At 47.7% G+C, this 19,587-nt stretch overlaps 1 long non-coding RNA gene across 1 annotated transcript; it reads right to left on the reverse strand.

Moving 5' to 3' along the window:
- Positions 1-9,086: 9,086 nt before the first annotated feature.
- LOC309538863 lies at positions 9,087-16,701 on the reverse strand. The gene is made up of 2 exons (XR_014222412.1): positions 16,624-16,701; positions 9,087-9,349 (listed from the first exon to the last, which is right to left on the reverse strand). It is a non-coding gene; the product is annotated as an uncharacterized lncRNA (long non-coding RNA).
- Between the last annotated feature and the right edge of the window lie 2,886 nt (positions 16,702-19,587).

Below are 19,587 nucleotides of genomic sequence, written 5' to 3' on the forward strand. Positions count from 1 at the left end.
AACTTTCTTTCACCATGATTATGTGATAATGAACCATTGAGATCCTCAGCGGCTAATCAGCCATTGTGCACAAGCCTTCCCCTCAAAATAGTAAAGGTAGGTCCAGTCGTGGACGACTCTGGGGTTGTGGCGCTCATCTCGCTTTACTGACTGAAGGAGCCGGCATACAGCTTCTGGGTCATGTGGCCAGCATGACTAAGCTGCTTCTGGCAAACCAGAGCAGCGCACGGAAACGCTGTATACCTTCCCGCCAGAGCAGTACCTATTTATCTACTTGCACTCTGAAGTGCTTTCGAACTGCTAGGTGGGCAGGAGCAGGGACCGAGCAACGGGAGCTCACCCCGTTGTGGGGATTCGAACCGCCGACCTTCTGATCGGCAAGTCCTAGGCTCTGTGGTTTAACCCACAGCGCCACCTGTGTCCCATATGTGTGTGTGTGTGTTTTGTGCATCCATGGTTTGTTCAATCTTGCCCCTTGCTAAAATATATGTATTGGTGTGTGTTTTTCTTTTTGTAAATCTCTGGGATTAAGAGATGGGGCAGGAGCTGGGACCGAGCAACGGGAACTCACCCCGCCATGGGGATTCAAACCGCCAACCTTGTGATCGGCAAGCCCAAGAGACTCAGTGGTTTAGACCATTGTGAGCCTAAGGTGATGTGCAGCATAATTTCCATCCTGACTCCATAGACACAAATCTATTAAACCAGAGCTTTCCAAACTGTGTTGCGACACATGTTTTGGCTGCGTTGTGTAGGTATGTCATGCGAATTCTCCCCACACTCCTCCAGGGGTCTGGAAAGGGGTTAGTTTAACTTCAGGTTTGCTACTAAAGCTGAATTGCTATGTCATGAAATGATGCATGTCTAAAAAAGTGCGTCACCAGTATGAAAAGTTTGGAAAGCTCTGAGTTAAATAATCAGTTTGGTAAACTCTGAGTGAATAGGTTTGCAGTTATGAATATCTGGCCGCAGCTTTAAACCCTCATTCAGGTTATGACACCTGGAATCAGTTGTGTTTTGTGTTAACACAGTAGCATAATCAGGGAAGACCCTCATATAGAGCTTTTCCTGAGAGCTTCCTTATACACGCTTGATGCTATATTAAAAGCATTCTTTGTAGCGGAGTTAAAATATTCCCTCTCAATGCAGGTTTAAATTCAGCAGTTGTTCAAAGGTTATTTCTCCTCAAGAAGAGATTACCTCTGTTGATTTTTTTGTGGGGGGGGGGTTATAAATGTATTTATTTGTTCATTTGCAGCTGACGGAAGAGTGGATAAGAAGCAGCAATCAAAATAGCTATGCTTAGGAAGAGGCAATTGCCCTGAAACCACTTGGGCTTTGTGAGTGGCTCAATCAAACTCTTGAAGAAGCTGCATGGAGCGTCTGCTTCTTCTTTCTTCCTGTTCCTCTACACCCAGGACTAAAAACAAATGCATGTTACCTTGGTGCTTCCCAAGAAAGTACCATCTTTTATTGCTGGGGATTATGCCTTGACTAGGGATGCAGGTGGTGCCGTGGGTTAAACCACAGAGCCTAGGACTTGCTGATCAGAAGGTCGGCGGTTCGAATCCCTGCGACGGGATGAGCTCCCGTTGCTCGATCCCAGCTCCTGCCAACCTAGCAGTTCGAAAGCACGTCAAAATGCAAGTAGATAAATAGATCCGGCGGGAAGGTAAACAGCATTTCCGTGAGCTACTCTGGTTCGCCAGAAGCGACTGGCCACATGACCCGGAAACTGTATGCTGGCTCCCTCAGCCAATAAAGCGAAATAAGGGCTGCAACCCCAGAGTCAGCCATGACTGGATCTAATGGTTAGGGCTCCCTTTACTCTTTACCTTTACCTATGCCTTGACTATGTCCCAGGATCCCCACTGGGAATGAACACTCCCATGATCCTTTGCGGATCCAGATAAGGAAGGCACACCTTTAGTTAACTTTTTATTGGCAAGCGAAACACTTACAGCTGCTTCCAGAGTGCTCCGGATACCATAGTTGCCATGTGTCCTCTTTTTCCAGGACATGTCCTCTTTTTCAGGGGTAAAATTTCTGCCTGGGTGGATTTTTAAAATTTGCTAAAATGTCTCTGCCTATGCTTTCTGGATGAGACATGACTGGTGGCTGAAGACTTGCTTTCCTCTTCTCTTCTCCTGCCCCCCTCAGCAATATATCACAATATATCACAACTTCTAGAGCCTATATTGAGTAGGGGTATTAAAATGAGAGCCGTCATAGCATCCTCTTTTTTGCGCTTCAAAATATGGCAGCCCTGGGATACACACACACACTGGGAAACACACTCACACACTTCTAGCCCAATTGCACCAACACGGGCTCCTCTCCATGTTCTTGGGGCTTCATAGCCTCCATGACAGCCTTGGGGCTGTCTCAAGTTGTCATTGGCCCCACTCCAGCTTTGTCCATTGGAAAATCTCCCTGAATATCCAGGAATTCACGAGGTTCCATTACTCTGCAGGCGTGGACCATAAACAAGTTCACAACTCTTTTGTTGTTGTTTAGTCGTTTAGTCGTGTCCGACTCTTTGTGACCCCATGGACCAGAGCACGCCAGGCACTCCTGTCTTCCACTGCCTCCTGCAGTTTGGGTAAACTCATGCTGGTAGCTTCGAGAACACTGTCCAACCATCTCGTCCTCTGTCGTCCCCTTCTTCTTGTGCCCTCCATCTTTCCCAACATCAGGGTCTTTTCCAGGGAGTCTTCTCTTCTCATGAGGTGGCCAAATTATTGGAGCCTCAGCTTCAGGATCTGTCCTTCCAGTGAGCACTCAGGTCTGATTTCCTTCAGAATGGATAGGTTTGATCTTCTCCAACACCATAATTCAAAACTCTAGTCAGGGGTAAACAGTCACTATATGCCCAAAGCTCTTCAGGAAGTCGTCTGTCCATAATCACGGGGTCACACACCTCCATCTCTGGTTCATCCCTTTTGAGGCCTGGACCAAGCCCAAATTGACAATACATTAAAGAGTGCCTCACTCCCTATAGGGTGGATAGATCACTGGGATAATAAGGTTGAGTGTTTGGAGTTGCCTCGTGCCCCCAAAATCCAACTCTACTCAGAAGAGAGCATTCAGCAGAGCAGTCCCTGCATGACAGAATATCTTCTCTGTGGAAGTGTGGTTTGGATACTGTCAGGGGATGGTTAGCTGCTTGTGCTTAAAAAGGTGCCCCTTCAGAGTTTGTGCGACCCCACAAACCTCTGTGTGTGACAGAGCTCCTCAGACATGTCTGCTCTAGTCACTAGTAGCGTCTGACAGTGGCTGTCTGCGGAAGCGCTTCCAGCAAAGAAGTTCCTTAACGGAAACGCGTCTCCTGGACTCACGACGTGGCAGCTTCCGGCGCAGCATGGGTCTCCCTGCAGCTGCTTCTGACACCTCCCCGCTATTTTCGCTCGAAGTGTCTCTCACCCCTTTCTCTCCCCTGCTGCTTCCTGCCTGGGCTGCTGCGTCTCTCTCAGCATTACTGAGATCCTCCTCCAGAGACCCGGCGCTCCCCCTGCTGGTCCCTGCTTTGGCTGTTGACTCTCTCCCAGTGTCTGGGAGCCTTACCACTTCCCTTTCCTCCGATGTCAGTTCCCTGACATCCACCTCCCCTCCAGGGCCCCCCTCTCCCCCGCCCCTACTTTCTCCTCTGGGCGGTGAGGAGCTGAAACCCCTAAAAGAATCCTCTTCATCTTCAGACGTCTCGAACAATTCCCTCCATCGGTCTTCGTTCCGACTCGCTGAATCCTCTTCCACCTCGGAATCAGCGAACCCCTCCAACTCTTCTTCGTCGTCGGTGGTGGCGAAGTATTCCCTCCAGAACCTCGCCACTGGCTGGGGTTTTCTAGGGAATCTCTGATGAAAAGTTTCAATCAAAACCTCGTCATCTACCTCCTCTGCCCTGACCCAGGTGTTTTCCGACTCCGGCTCCCCTTCCCACATTACCAAATACTCTACTTGCTCTCCCCTCCACCTGGAATCGAGAATCTCCGCTACATGGTAGCTGTGTTCTTTTTCTTCCATAGCTGGTCCCCTATTGACCCTCCCCTCTCTGTCCCCTATATACGGTGACAGCAATGATCTGTGGAACACTGGGTGCAACTTCATGTGGTTCGGTAACCGGAGTCTGAAAGCCACTGGGTTGACCTGTTGCGTGACTTCAAATGGGCCCAGTCTTTTAGGTCTTAACTTCTTACAACCTCCTTTAAATGGTAACCCTTGGGTGGACAGCCACACCTGGTCCCCCACCCTAATGCTTTCCCCTTCCCTTCTGGTTTTGTCTGCCTGCCTCTTATATTCCTCCTTCGCCCTGTTTAAATTAAGTTGGAGCTGGCGATGGATCGCTTCCATTTCTTCAACGAACTGTTCTGCGGCAGGAACGCTCCAGCTCTCCCCCTCCCCCCCTGGGAAGGCTCGGGGATGACACCCGTGATTGGCCAAAAAAGGGCTCATCCCCGTGGACACGTTCTCTGCATTGTTATAGGCAAATTCTGCCAACGCCAGCTTCTCCACCCAATCATTCTCTCTGTCATTCACATAACACCTCAAATATTGCTGGAGGACACCATTAGCTCTTTCCGCCTGCCCATTGGTTTCTGGATGACGGGCAGTGGAAAAATTCACCTCTACATGCAATAAGCTCATGAGCTTCCTCCAGAACCTGGAAGTAAATTGTTTCCCTCGGTCCGAAACCACCCTCAAGGGGGCACCATGCAACCTAAACACATTTTCCACAAACAATTTAGCGGTTTCTTCTGCTGTGACCGCATGTGAGCAGGCTATAAAGTGGGCCATCTTGGTTAACAGGTCTACCACAACCATAATGGCTGTCTTCCCTTTGGACCTGGGCAGATCAGTCATGAAATCTATTGCCACTGCCTCCCATGGTCTTTCCGGCGTGGGTAGTGGTTCTAATAAACCTGCCGGTGCCCGCCTCTCCCCCTTGGCTCGTTGACATCGGTCACACCCTCTCACATATTCACGCACATCTTCCCTGACCTTGGGCCACCAGAATTCCCTGGTAACCAGCCACATGGTTTTGTGTTGCCCAAAATGCCCAGCTGTGGGGCTATCGTGCAGTTGCTTGAGTACCTTTTCCCTCAATTCCCCTTCAGGTATGTATAACGCTCCCTTGTAGTACAACGCCCCGTTTCTCTCCTCAAAACCCCCGGGTTTGTCTCCCTCCCTCCTGAGACCCCTGAGTTTGTCCTGGGCGTATTCATCCTGCACCGTTCCCTCTACCAGTTCCCTTTGCCCCACCAAAGCCGCCCCACACACCCAGCGGTCCTCGGGAATAACATAGGTCTCTTCGGGTGCACCCTCTCCCTCCAAATATTCAGGTTTGCGTGAGAGAGCGTCCGCCCTAACGTTCTCCGGGCCTGGTACGTAACAAATCTCAAAGTTAAATTTGGAGAACTCCTGGGCCCATCTCAACTGCCTTTGGTTGAGCACTCGCGCAGTTCTCCAATACTCTAGATTCTTATGGTCCGTGCACACTTGCACCTTCTGTTGTGCACCAATTAGTAGATGCCTCCATCTCCGGAAGGCCTCATAAATCGCAAGAAGTTCCCGGTCGTGCACCGTGTAGTTCCTCTCAGATTTGTTCAGCTTTCGCGAAAAGAAGGCACACGGTCGCCACTCTGACCCTTCCTTCCCCGGCTGCAGAAGAAGCACCGCCCCTATGGCTCTGTCCGAAGCGTCTGTTTCGACCCTCAGCTTTTTTTGTAAATCCACATGTAGAAGTTGTTCGTCAGAGGCGAAGGCCCTTTTCAGTTCCTCAAACGCTCGCTCCGCCTCCCCCGTCCAAACAAACTTCTTTTTGCTGCTGAGACAGTCCGTGATGGGCGCCGTCAGGTGGGCGAAGTTTCGGATGAACTTACGATAAAAGTTTCCAAACCCTAGGAACCTCTGCACATCCTTCTTGGTCTTGGGTGTTTTCCATTCCAGCACCGCTTGAACCTTGCCGGGGTCCATGGCCAACCCCTTGTCTGACAAGCGGTACCCCAGGAATTCCACCTCCTTGGTATGAAACTGACACTTTTCCAGTTTCACCCACAGTCTGTTGGCTTGCAGCCTGCTCAACACTTCTCTGACGTCTCTCACATGTTGCTCCTCATTCTCCGAATACACCAACACGTCATCTAAGAAGGCCACGCAATTCTTGTAGAGCAAAGGCCCCAGTACATGGTTCATAAAGGCTTGAAAACACGCGGAACCTGTTTGTAATCCAAAAGGCATAACGAGGTATTCAAATGCCCCCAAAGGGGTGAACATGGTGGTCTTCCATTCATCCCCTTTCCTTATACGTATCAGGTTGTACGCCCCCCTTAGGTCCAGCTTTGTAAAAATCTTTCCTTTTCGCACCCTGGTCAAAATATCATCAATCCTGGGCATAGGAAAAGCCGCCGGCTCTGTCACTGCATTTAGGGCCCGAAAGTCACATACCAGCCTCGGCTTGTCCGTGTTTTTTTTATCCACAAAAAACACTGGGCTACCCCCCGCTGCCTTGGACTCTCTGATGAAGCCTCTCTTCAGGTTCTTGTCAATGAACGCTCTCAACTCCTGCATCTCCCTGTCTGACATGGCATACAACTTGCCTACAGGAAGCTGTGCTCCAGGGAGTAAATTGATCTGGCAATCAAAGGGCCTATGCGGGGGTAGTTGGTCCGCTTCCTTCTCGCTGAACACGTCGCTGAGATCAGCATACTGTGGTGGCACCTTCCCCTTCTCCATCACTTCCGTCCCTGCTAGGGTGGCTTGGGCCCCTGCTGACCCCTTTTCCGCCCTGCAGTGTTCTAAGCAGTGTGCGGAACCGAAGGAAACCACTCTTTGATGCCAGCCCACCAGCGGATCATGTAGGGCTAGCCAGCTCATTCCCAAAATAATGGGAGCGCCTCCCAAGGTGGCCACATTAAACGCTATCAGTTCTGTGTGCCTTGCCACCCTCATTATCATTGGGACGGTCTGCAAGCTGACGCCTCCTCCCAACAGTTCCCTGCCATCAATCGTGGTCACCTGCAGGGGGTTGCTTAAAGGGATAGTCTGTATCTGGTGTTCAGCAGCAAACTCCTTGCTCATGAAATTGCAGGAGCTGCCTGAGTCCAACAGCGCCTTTATTTTTAGGGGGTGTCCATTTTGCAGCTCTAGCGACACTTCAATCACTAGAGCAGGTCGAGGAGCTTCTGGCACTGGCACTTGGGGGAGGGGCACTTTCACTGCTCTTTGGCCTGGCTGCAGTGCCCTGCTGGCAACCAGGCGTTGGCTTTTACCTGCTCCGTTTCTCCCTGCTCTTCCCCCTCAACAGCTCCCACCATCCCTTGCCATTCCTTCCTCTGGGGGCAGACTCTGGCAAAGTGGCCTGGCTGTTGGCAGAGATAGCATTTCCGGGCTCCCTTTCCCTCCTTCTTCGCCCCCTCACTGGGCTTTGAAACTGCGCGCGCGCGGGCTGTTCCGATTTCCATCGGCTCTGCCGGCGGGAAAGCTGGCTCAGGAATGTCTGGAATGCGTAACTCCTTCCAACGTTCCCCTCTCCCTTCCCGCCTCTCCAAGGCTCTTGCCTCCTGGCGCGCTCCAATGGTCAGCGCAGATTTGGTCAGCTGATCCATAGACCCCGCCCTGGGGCTCCTGGCCAGCTCGTCTTTCACAGCTGAAGAAAGACCTTCTTCAAATAGCATCTGAATGGGTGCCGCCGATAAATCCCACCCCAATCTGTGAATCAGCATGGTAAATTCAGTCCAGTACTCACGGACAGATCTGCTTCCCTGCTTGCAAGCCATTAGCTGTCTGCGTACCACCCCTTCCTCAATATCGCTGGAAAACATGATATCCATTGCACGAAAGAATTTCATAGTGTCCTTTAGGATATCGTTGTGCGTTGCCATCAGGGGTCGAACCCAGTCCCGCGCCCCCTTCTCAAGATGCCCAATTACGAACGCAACTCGCGATTCCTCATCAGGGAACTCATCAAACTGCACATTCAGAGCATATTGCATCTCAGTCCTAAAGGCATGGTAATCCTTGGGGTCCCCCCCAAATTTCTGCACCAATCCTGGTACCTTTCTGGGGAACTGAGTGGTTCTCCCCTTTTTGTCAGCATCCTGAGCCCTTCTCTCCTCGAGCCTCGCCGTCTGCAGCGCAAGTTGGACCTCCAGAGCTTGATACCTTTCTTCCAAGCTTGGACCAGCTCCAACCCCTGCGTCTCCGGTTCCGACTGGGTTGCTCATGATGTTTTCTCTTGCACAGGCAGCGTACAGAGACTGTCAGACTGCTGTCAGGGGATGGTTAGCTGCTTGTGCTTAAAAAGGTGCCCCTTCAGAGTTTGTGCGACCCCACAAACTTCTGTGTGTGACAGAGCTCCTCAGACATGTCTGCTCTAGTCACTAGTAGCGTCTGACAGTGGCTGTCTGCGGAAGCGCTTCCAGCAAAGAAGTTCCTTAATGGAAACGCGTCTCCTGGACTCACGACGTGGCAGCTTCCGGCGCAGCATGGGTCTCCCTGCAGCTGCTTCTGACACCTCCCCGCTATTTTCGCTCGAAGTGTCTCTCACCCCTTTCTCTCCCCTGCTGCTTCCTGCCTGGGCTGCTGCGTCTCTCTCAGCATTACTGAGATCCTCCTCCAGAGACCCGGCGCTCCCCCTGCTGGTCCCTGCTTTGGCTGTTGACTCTCTCCCAGTGTCTGGGAGCCTTACCACTTCCCTTTCCTCCGATGTCAGTTCCCTGACAGATACCGACATTGTATGGATTTTGGCCTGTCATGAAAACATTCTTATTTCGCCAAGCATTTCCACGGCATTAATTTTATCTAGTCACTTTGATTACTCTGCCGTTTAATTTACGGTGCAACCTATTCTGTGTTTTATTTTGCGGTAAATCAGTTAGATCTATGATTATGGGTGATTCACAAATATTTTAAATAAATAAACACATTACAGTTAATGAGTGGGATCTGTGCAAGAGCACAACAGTTGCCTTCCCCCCCACCCAATCTTATTTTGTGCACCAGCCAGGCACATTTCCCCATGTCCTACAGGCTGTTAGGACATTCACCGCTGGTTTCCCTTTTAGGGCATCATCTTTTCCCTCTTTTAAAAATGTGTTTTAATACTTCATGGGAAGTATTTATTGCATTGTATTGCACTCTTCAAGAGCCCCGAGCACTAATTGTACTTCATCGTGTTCTGCGAAAGGCCCCCCCAGGTCATCATTGTCAGCAAGTCTCATTCATCATCTGTGCCATAAACAGTACTGTTGGGTGAAATGGATGAGGCTCAGCTCTCTTTGTCACTGATGAACTTTCCACATGTTTCCAGTGCACATGCCCCACTGAGCAGCCTCTTCATCAGCAGAAACAGGAGCTGTGCCAAAAAACAAATCCATTCAATTTTGCTGTTATTGGGGGCCAGGTGTCCTTTTCTGGATGTCCTTATAAGTGTTCCAGGAAAACATTTCTGGGTGGAATTCAACGTTACCTGCAGTGCAAGCATTTCAGCCTCCCAGACGGAATGATCTCAGCACTCCCCTCCCTGCACTGTTCTGGGGGTTCTCCCACCCACCCGACACGAATTTCAGATGGGGGCATGTGGGGAAGGGGTAGTAAAAGCCCCATTGCACAAGCAGACATCTTTACACATGCCTTCTGCTGATGGGGCTCAAAGTGAATCCTTCTATTTCTTATTTTTTCTTTCACCCATGGCTTACACAATATAGGTAGCTGTTTCCTCAAAGCATGGTGTTTTCAGACTTCGGGGAAATATTCAGAGGTACGCAAATGAAGGGGGCAGGTCCAGTAGCGACTGGTCGGGTGGCATGGATGGGGTTGCATTGCTGATCTGGCTTTGCAAGACTGATGTCAGGGACTGGACTGAGAGGGACAAGACTGAGGAGGAATGGTGGAGACTGCCCCCCAAACCTTCCAGAGAAGAAGGAGGCAGTATTGAATTACAGCAGTGGTTTGAGGAAGCTCACAGCTCAGAGACAGGTGAACAGATGAGTTGGGAGGAGAAAAGGGGGAGACAAAGGCAGAGCAGCCAGCTGACACATTGTCACTGGAGAGCATTTCTGACCCCCCTTCTCCCAGAACCTAGCATGCATTGAAAGTGGAAGAGCAAAGGCCACAGAGACAATTAACCCTGATGGCCACCATAAAGGGAAGAAGAAGAAGAAGAGTTTGGATTTGATATCCCGCCTTTCACTCCCCTTCAGGAGTCTCAAAGCGGCTAACATTCTCCTTTCCCTTCCTCCCCCACAACAAACACTCTGTGAGGTGATTGGGGCTGAGAGACTTCAAAGAAGTGTGACTGGCCCAAGGTCACCCAGCAGCTGCATGTGGAGGAGCGGGGAAGCGAACCCGGTTCCCCAGATTATGAGACTACCGCTCTTAACCACTACACCACACTGACACACAAGTGCTGTTGCTAGGAAGGGAGGGGGGAGCAGCTCAGTTGGAGCAACGCCATTAATCTAAGAGGCGGAGTACATGATCCTCTTGCTGTGAATTACTGAATAAAGACTCGATAAGAACTTCCTCGTCTACTTCCTTGGATGTCTGCCGTGAGAGGGGAGAGGATCGGAATTCACTGAAGCCTGACAACTATGCATTGTGGCTGATTACCAAGAGGGAGGGTACAAGGAGAAGGGGACGACAGAGGACAAGATGGCTGTACAGTGTTCTTGAAGCTACGAACATGAGTTTGACCAAGCTGCAGGAGGCAGTGGAAGACAGGAGTGCCTGGCGTGCTCTGGTCCATGGGGTCATGAAGAGTCGGACACGACTAAACAACAACAACCAGGGGGGGGGGGGCAAAATACATGTTTAACCTTATACCAATGGGAATCCCAAGTCATTACTGGTGACCCTTTATACAGATCCTACTATTTTGCTTCCTGGCTTATTTGTGTATGGTTGTCAAAACCTGCTCTCCATCTTTGACTCTGAATCGTCCACTCACTCATTGGCAAGGACCCTACAGAGGATGCATAATAAGACACAGATACAAGATAGGCTAGCATTGGAACTAGGTTTCTGGAGACAGTGGCTCTCCAGATATCGGTGGGCTCCAATCCCCATCAGTCCCAGCCAACATGGCCAACAGTCAGGAATGATGATGATATGATGATGATTTATTGAATTTAAATTTCCAATACCCAGAGGTGTCAGGGTGGTTCACAGAACAAAATCAAAATATGAAACGAAAATACATAATCAAAATAAAAACAACAACAATCCAATAGCCACGTTTTAAAAGGGCATAGGATGTCGATCAAAGGCCTGGTTGAAAAGGAACATTTTTGCCTGGCTCCTAAAGGTGTATAATGAAGGCGCCAGGCGAACTTCCCTGGGGAGAGCATTGCATAGATGGGGAGCTACTACAGAGAAGGCTCGTTCTCATGTTGCCACCCTCCAGACCTCTTGAGGAAGAGGCACACGAAGGAGGGCCTGTAAAGATGATCTCAGGGACTGGGTAGGTTCATATGGGAAGAGGCGGTCCTTGAGGAATTGCAGTCCTGAGCAGTCTAAAGCATTGTTGGTCAAAACCAGCACTTTGAATTGGGCCTGGAAACTAATTGGTAGCCAGTGCAGTCAGACCAGGATCGGCGTAAGATGCTCAAACTGTCTTGCTCCAGTGGAACCTGCAGTCTAACAACTGGAGAGCTACATTGTCTTCACCCTAGCTGGGTAACACAAGGACATACATTTCAAACTGAAGGAGATAGGGATGAGGAGCACAGTTACCTCTGTGCAGGCTCTGCAGCAGGTGTCTGCAGGTGAATAGTTCTCTTCCAGTGATGACATTGCCCCAGGAAGGAGAAAGCTGCCATTGATACCACTGCTCCCTCATACTCCTTGCAATGTTCCACTTGCATTTCATGAGCAAGAGAGGATGCAAGGTTTCTGCTGCAGCAGCAGGCAAGGCTGCCAGGTGTGGGAGAAGAATGGAGCTCTCTAGCCTAGGGATGGCCAAATCTGTCATTTTCAGCCCCCCCCCCCCCGTTTCTCATTCTTCCAGTCATTCACATCAGCCAGTGATTTTTTTAATAATAATAAAAAAATCACCAGCATTTCCATGCACATTTTTGCTTGTTATTTTCATGGACTCTTGCACTTTTAAAACACACGCTTTATCCCCGTATATGCATTTGTGTACATATTATTTGGCTTACGTGGCATTGCAAATTTCAAATAAGTGCAGATTTTGAAACATGGCTGCCTTGTGGCTCACATATTGTTTCAGAAAGCGCAAATTAGGGAGCTTCGCCTTGAGATGCGAAGCAAATTGAACCCAAAGTCACAAGGAGCACACGGAAGCTTGGGTAAATGTGTTGCCTTGTTTAGAGTTGTACAGCCCAGATAATAAAGGGGGAGGCCGAAGCATCAACATGACCCTCTTCACTTTCTAGCAAAACACTTGGAGCAATCTTTGCAGAAAGGTTAAATAACATCAGACAACTACTCGGTAATTTGGACTCAGCTGGTAACTTTCTCTGCTTCAGCTTACGCTGCCTGGGCTGATAGCGTCCATATAATTTCTTCTGACAAAAAATTGCTACCCTTTGAGTCGATCCTTGTAACTGAAATCCATTTCCCCCACCTCAGCCCTTAACCACAACAACAACAAACCAGGCACAATACACTACTTTCCCAGGTGGGTAAGTTGTAATTTTAGTGCTGAGAGTGCACTGAGAGTATCTTCTCGGGATAGCATACTTTTGTCTAAGTTGTATGAACAGGGTACTCATAGGTTTCCCTCTTCCTGCAGAGCCACTTTTCAAAAAACTGAAAGTCGGAGTTCATAAAAGTAATGTTCCATTTTATGACCTTGTTGACACGTTGTGGTTGCAGGTGTGCAGTTCTTAAGTCTCCCTTAAATACAAAGCAGCGCTGCAATTGTAGAATGGTAACCAATCACCTGCCATCACACTGATAAGGGTGATGTTACTCCGAATTCCTCTTGTATAAAAATGCAGGTCATGGAGATGACAAAAACATAGGGTTTCTGGTCAGATGCTTTCAAGATGATCTTAACTCATAGGCTTTCAGTTGCCGTTTTGTTTTTAAATTTGTGTGCATTTAAAAGTACCACTGTAGGCAAATGTTGGTTGCTACTGAAGGGGGAAGGAATGGGTTCTGTGCAGTGAGTCTGAAACTGGACCCCAAATCCTCATTTTTCCTTCTCCAAGGGAGCATTTCTAAAATGCATTAACTTGAGCTTTTGAGTCAATGTATAAACAGAAATCCAGCTGTATAAACAAGTGCTCAAAGCCCTCTCCTTTATCAGTCCGTGACGGCAATGGATGACCTTGCCAGTTCCATGGAGCAGGGATGGCACGTCTGGGTCTTATCTTACATCCTGACCACAAAAAGATGCACAGATCTTGTCAGGTCTGACAAGAGACCCGGGAACGGTGCCAGGAGTGTTCTTAGAGTTGGTAACCTCCTGCCCTGAGATAAGAGTGTAGGAACAGGAACAATCTTTTATGGTCAAGAGTACCGGAACAGGAATATCTGTTTATGGTTATGGATGTCAGCTTGCGTGTATGAGCTGACGTGGTTGGATTCCTGGGGAAGGGGGGAGAGGGTGCCTGGAGGACATATATACAGTGGTGCCTCACAAGACGAAAATAATTCATTCCGCGAGTCTTTTCGTCTTGCGATGTTTTTCGTCTTGCGAAGCATGGTCCGTCGCAACTGCGCCTCTTCACGTGGCTTTAAGAAAAAAGCGCAAGACGTTTTCATCTTGCGAAGCAAGCCCATAGGGAAATTCGTCTAGCGAAGCAATGCAAAACCGAAAAACCCTTTCGTCTAGCGAGTTTTTCATCTTGCGAGGCATTCGTCTTGCGGGGCACCACTGTACTGTATGAAATTTCTCATTTCTTTGGACTTGCTGTGAACTGACCACGCAAGTGCCTTCTGCTATCCGGGGAGCAGAATAAACTCTTTCTCTGAATCAACCTTGGTGTCATTTGACCCCTTCCTCCCTGTTCTGGGAGCAACACTCACCCTACCATCGGTAAAGTCGAATAAGGCTACACTACTGCTCTCAGGAGAGATGCTTGGGGTTCTTCTTGGGTGTTTTCTGGCTGTTCTCTCATTTTGAATTTATTTTAATGCCTTCCATCCACGAGCATTTTATTTGTCACCAGGTGTCATGAGGGTATCAGCTGTAATAAATGGCAGTCCATAGAATTCACATGTAGAGGTCTATAATCCCAAATGGTGCTACCTAATCAAGAAAAGAAAAGCATTTTATATGCAATGGTGTCACACATTCATGTAAAATGTCTGAATAGAACATCATGGCTCCATCACACTTAATGAACACCCACTGGTTGATGTGACTGTACTGATCTTTAATCTTACACCTGAAATTTCATTCCTCCCTTGCTCTTTTTATCTGCACTGTCATGTGATAAGAGATCGCATTTATTCCATTTATTTATAAATATATTTATTTATTTATAGTCTCCAGCAGGCCATGGGAAATGTGCAAACGACGACTGAATTTTGTACATTCTCTGGCCATCATGCATAATCCCCAAGAGGCATCGCAGAATGTGCATATCTCGGCTGAATTCCGTACATTTAATTTTGATGGGAGAAAGTGGAGTGGTAAACAGCAAGAGGTGTAAAAGATTATTCTAATAAGCTGTGCCGAGCTAAATCCCTGCAAGTTTCTAACTGAACAGTTCAGTGGCCAAGGCTAGCCAAGTTTGCAAACTGTGGCTTTTGAGCAAACAGCAAACAAGAACAGAATCTTTAATAGTTAAACAGATACAATTTCCTCCAAAGAACAATTTGAAACGTACAGGGATTTAGCTTGGTGCTGCTTATTAAAATCTTATTTTGCAGCAGTGTGTTCTGCTCTGTTCTGTTCTCCCATAGCATTTCTGTGGCCCACTTTACACTTGCCAACTATTTATAGGACCATATTCCTGACCACACTCTTCGGGCAGACGCAAACCTTCGCGTATCCACTCTAAATAAACAGGCAGGTTAGAGCCGAGTGAGTTGTGGAGCTGCATTTTGTCGGATGCTTCTGAGATGTGTTTTCTCTAAATGACCGTTAGTCCCTTGAGCATTGCAGCGCGAGGCAAGTCTTTTCCTCTTTGCTTGCATTTCTGGCTAAAGCATCCCTTTATCATTCCTTCCTGATATAGAACATTTTCTTTCAGTTGTAAATATTGCATGAAGGCATGAAATATGAGGAGAGAGGCAAAGAGAAACCAAAGCCACCTCTGCAAACGCAAACCCGAAATGGAGTCTGCTTGTCTGACTTCCTTTATTATGGTCAGTGGAACACGGCCATCAATTATTTCTGCTCTTGAAGCTGGAGAGATCATAGCTGCTGGAAATGTATGTGCTGTGCAGCAGATCTTGGTTATTCCAGGGTTTATAAGTTGCTCTATGTCATCATCATTATCACCTGTGAGTTTCCCCCTGTTAACTGCTGTAATCCCATCTAATGGTAGGGCCAGTCCTGCCTCTGGCTTTACCTTTGCTTGTTGACCCTTGTCAGAATGAACTGGGGCCTGAACTTTAGCCTGTGTGAGGGACTGGCTGGACAGGGAGGAGTGGTGGGAGGTCCTAGCCAGAGAACCCCCTGTGGAAGCATCAGGAAGGCTCAGACTCAGGAGAGTGGTGGTGGGTCACTTAAGATAGGGCAGGAGATGAAGGGGTTGTCAGGATGGTTGGGTGCTGAACCACAAGAGGCTTGAGTGAGAGAGAGGTGCAATCTACACACATATAAAGAACGCTGTGAGAATGCTTTTTATTAAAAGAAACGTTTTGAAAAATACATTGCATTTGGCATAGCTCACCATCGCCATCTGGTGTCACATTTGTATATTTACAACACATTTAAACGTTTTATTTGGAGCTGTATAGCTGAGTCCAGAGAGGAAAAAGAAGCAGCTGAAGAGGAGGTAGAGGAGGTAGTCTCAGAGACTGGGCAGAGGAGGAATGGTGGAGACAGCCTCTCTATCCTGATCCTTCCAGGGAGGAGGAAGAGGAAGACAATGTAGATTTACAACAGGGGTTTGGGGGAGGTCGCAGCTCAGAGGCAGAGGAGGGGGAAAGTTGGGAAATCATGGGAGAGCCAGAGCAGCAGCTGGTTGACATGTTGTTGCAAGAAAGCATTCCAGACCTACCATCTCCCAGAACCCGGCAAGCCTTAAAAGTAGGAGAGCAAAGAGCTCAAAGACAGAGGGCATGTATCAGCACCCATAGAAGTAATAGATGAGCAAGTGGGAGAGACGGAGGGTGGAGATTCCCTTATCCAAGAGGCTGGGTTCTATAGCCTCTCTCTGTAAAGTTTGACATAAAAAAGAACTGTATGAAACTTTTCCTTGTTTATACTTTCTTGGGCAATTAGCCAGGATCCGCTGACAGTACCCTAACAGCAGAGAGCAATAGCCATTCAAATTACATACCTTCCAACCTTTCTTGAGAAAGGAAATGTGGTTGTATGAATCAGTCCCAAATTCACACATAAAGTTGATTATTTAATGGGTACAGGGTTACAAATGTATATTTATTGGCCTCAGCTTGATGGGTTACAAACTGGAAAACTAATCTAAAACTTTCCCCCAATAGTAAAAGTTAATATATTCCCCAAATAAAACTATTCATGACCTGTTATGGAGATCCATCTTGACAGTGCTGAGATGCAGTCTGACTGTTAACTGTTTTGAACTTTACCAAGACTTAAAGCATATCCCCTTTGTGACATCACACATCAGAATGGCATGTTTGCATTCAACCTAGACTATCTCCATGCCAACAGCAATGGCCAGAAACTTCTGCAACCAAGTAACCATCAGCCTGACTACCCAGTTACTTCTATCTCGACTATTAGATGTTTAATTTTTGCTCTCATAATCAAAGCCTGGGGAAGAGCTGTGCATAATCTGGAAACCTAAACAGCCTCGGCCCAGTATACCTGAAGGAGCGTCTCCACCTCCATCGCTCTGCCCAGACACTGAGGTCCAGCTCCAAGGGCCTTCTGGCAGTTCCATCCCTACGAGAAGTGAAGTTACAGGGAACCAGGCAGAGGGCCTTCTTGGTAGTGGCACCCACCATGTGGAACTCCCTCCCATCAGATGTCAAACAGATAAACTACTATTTGACTTTTAGAAGACATCTGAAGGTAGCCCTCTATAGGGAAGCCTTTTAATGTGTAATGTTTTATTATGTTTTTATATATGTTAGAAGCCACCCAGAGTGGGTGGGGCAACCCAGTCAGATGGGCGGTGTACAAATAATAAAAATTATTGTTGTTGCTGTTGTTGTTGTTTGTTAGACTCTTGCTTAGCTAGGGCAGGAGTGCACTGGCTGTGCACAAGCGATGCAGCAGGCTGCCATTGGGACATATCCGACTGCCTTTGAACTTTCCCGGGGCAATTGATTGGACCCAAAGGATGGTTCTGTAAACTGCATTTCCATTTTTGACAGATCTGCTGAACCTACCACGGTTGCATCAAGAATGGTGGTTAAAGAGATCAGCTTCCCCTGAGTGCTTGACAACAATGGCTTCCTGCTTCAAAGTGCCTAATATGAGGAATACATTGAATGGGTTTATACTGGGACAGCATGCTAAGCGTGTCAGGAAAATGCTGGCAAAATGAGCAATTCCTTACCATATCAGCTTATGAACCTGAACTAGTCTCAGTTTAAATTGTGAACAGAGGAAGAATTTCAGGGAAAAGGAGCTCACGTTTTAAGACACCTGAGCATGATGAGCTAGGAAAACACACATATATTATTACTAATAATAATAATAATAATAATAATAATAATAATAATTTTATTATTTATACCCTGCCCATCTGGCTGGACCTCCCCAGCCACTCTGGACGGCTCCCAATTGAGTGTTAAAAACAATACAGCATTAAATATTAAAAACTTCCCTAAATAGGGCTGCCTTCAGATATCTTCTAAAAGTCTGGTAGTTGTTGTTCTCTTTGACTTCTGGTGGGAGGGCATTCCACAGGGAGGGCACCACTACCGAGAAGGCCCTCTGCCTGGTTCCCTGTAACTTGGCTTCTCGCAGTGAGGGAACCGCCAGAAGGCCTCGGTGCTGGACTTCAGTGTCCGGGCAGAACGATGGGGGTGGAGATGCTCCTTCAGATATACTGGACCAAGGCCGTTTAGGGCTTTAAAGGTCAGCACCAACACTTTGAATTGTGCTCGGAAACGTACTGGGAGCCAATGTAGGTCTTTCAAGACCAGTGTTATATGGTCTCGGCGGCCGCTCCCAGTCACCCGTCTGGCTGCCGCGTTCTGGATTAGTTGTAGTTCTGGTTAGAGTGGCTAGCGGAAATTGGGGGACCACCAGTGGTTACTTAAGAATGTTTAGGGGGATTTTAACCACCCCCCAAAAAACTTCCTGATTAAAATAACACAGAATGCTGGAGTCTCAGGGATTTCTTTGAAGTTTCTGCCACCTACGAAAGTGGCAAACTACTTTTGAGTTTAAATTGAAAATTGAAGATGAAAACTGCCTCGCCTGTGACTGCAGCAGGAGCTTCTAAGGATCACCTTCCAGCTATATGCCTGGTTTCCCTGCATGAAGAATACAGCTTCATTAGATTGCAACTACAGAGAAGAATTGCAGCAGCTGAATTTTAACTGAGAGGTTGTTTCCGTCGTCCTGCCACTTGGTTTCTGAAAGATACAAAAATGTAATGATGCCCGCTCCCTCGGAATTTAAGCCTCTTTCCCGTTTATCTGAAACGGGTGCCTCGCCCTTTCTCATGGAAACTGGTGAAATGGAAAGTGCTTAACGTTTGCCGGATCGTGCCCCTGGTTCACAAAACAAACAAACAAATTAACAGGGCCATCCAATACAATAGGACTATTCAGAAGTAAAGCATTAAATGGTACATACTGTTTTACATACGCTTTTATTGTACTGTGAAATTACTTTGAGATGCTTCATAGGAAGCGATTTGTAAATCAAATGCAGAATAGCAATGAATAATAATAATAATATAATCTGATGATGATGATAAGAATTAATAACAACTAGGGCTGCCATACATCTGGATTTTCGCGGACATTACTGGGATTTCAAAGGCAGAATTGACATCTGGGGGGACTTTTTGGCGTGTGTTTTTTTGGGGGGGACCCTCAACAACTTTGGGGTTTGTCTAAAGAAAGCTCAACAACTTTGGGGGGTGTCCTGGTTTTAACTTTTAGAAATATGACAATCCTCTAATAATTGGACGTCCTTTCAAATAAGTATGCACAGGATTGGAGCCTAAATCAGAATACAGTGGTACCTCAGGTTACATACGCTTCAGGTTACATACGCTTCAGGTTACAGACTCCGCTAACCCAGAAATAGTGCTTCAGGTTAATAACTTTGCTTCAGGATGAGAACAGAAATCATGCTCCGGCGGCGCAGCAGCAGCAGGAGGCCCCATTAGCTAAAGTGGTGCTTCAGGTTAAGAACATTTTCAGGTTAAGAACGGACCTCCGGAATGAATTAAGTACTTAACCCGAGGTACCACTCTAGTTGTTGTCAGTTCAAGAGAGCTGAAGAACCACTGGGGCAGAATTACAGAAACCAGCAAGGGGGATTGTATTAAGCAAATG

The sequence above is a fragment of the Podarcis vaucheri genome (genome assembly GCF_965113315.1).
Source record: "Podarcis vaucheri genome assembly, chromosome: 8".
In the NCBI taxonomy this organism is placed as follows: Eukaryota; Metazoa; Chordata; class Lepidosauria; order Squamata; family Lacertidae; genus Podarcis; species Podarcis vaucheri.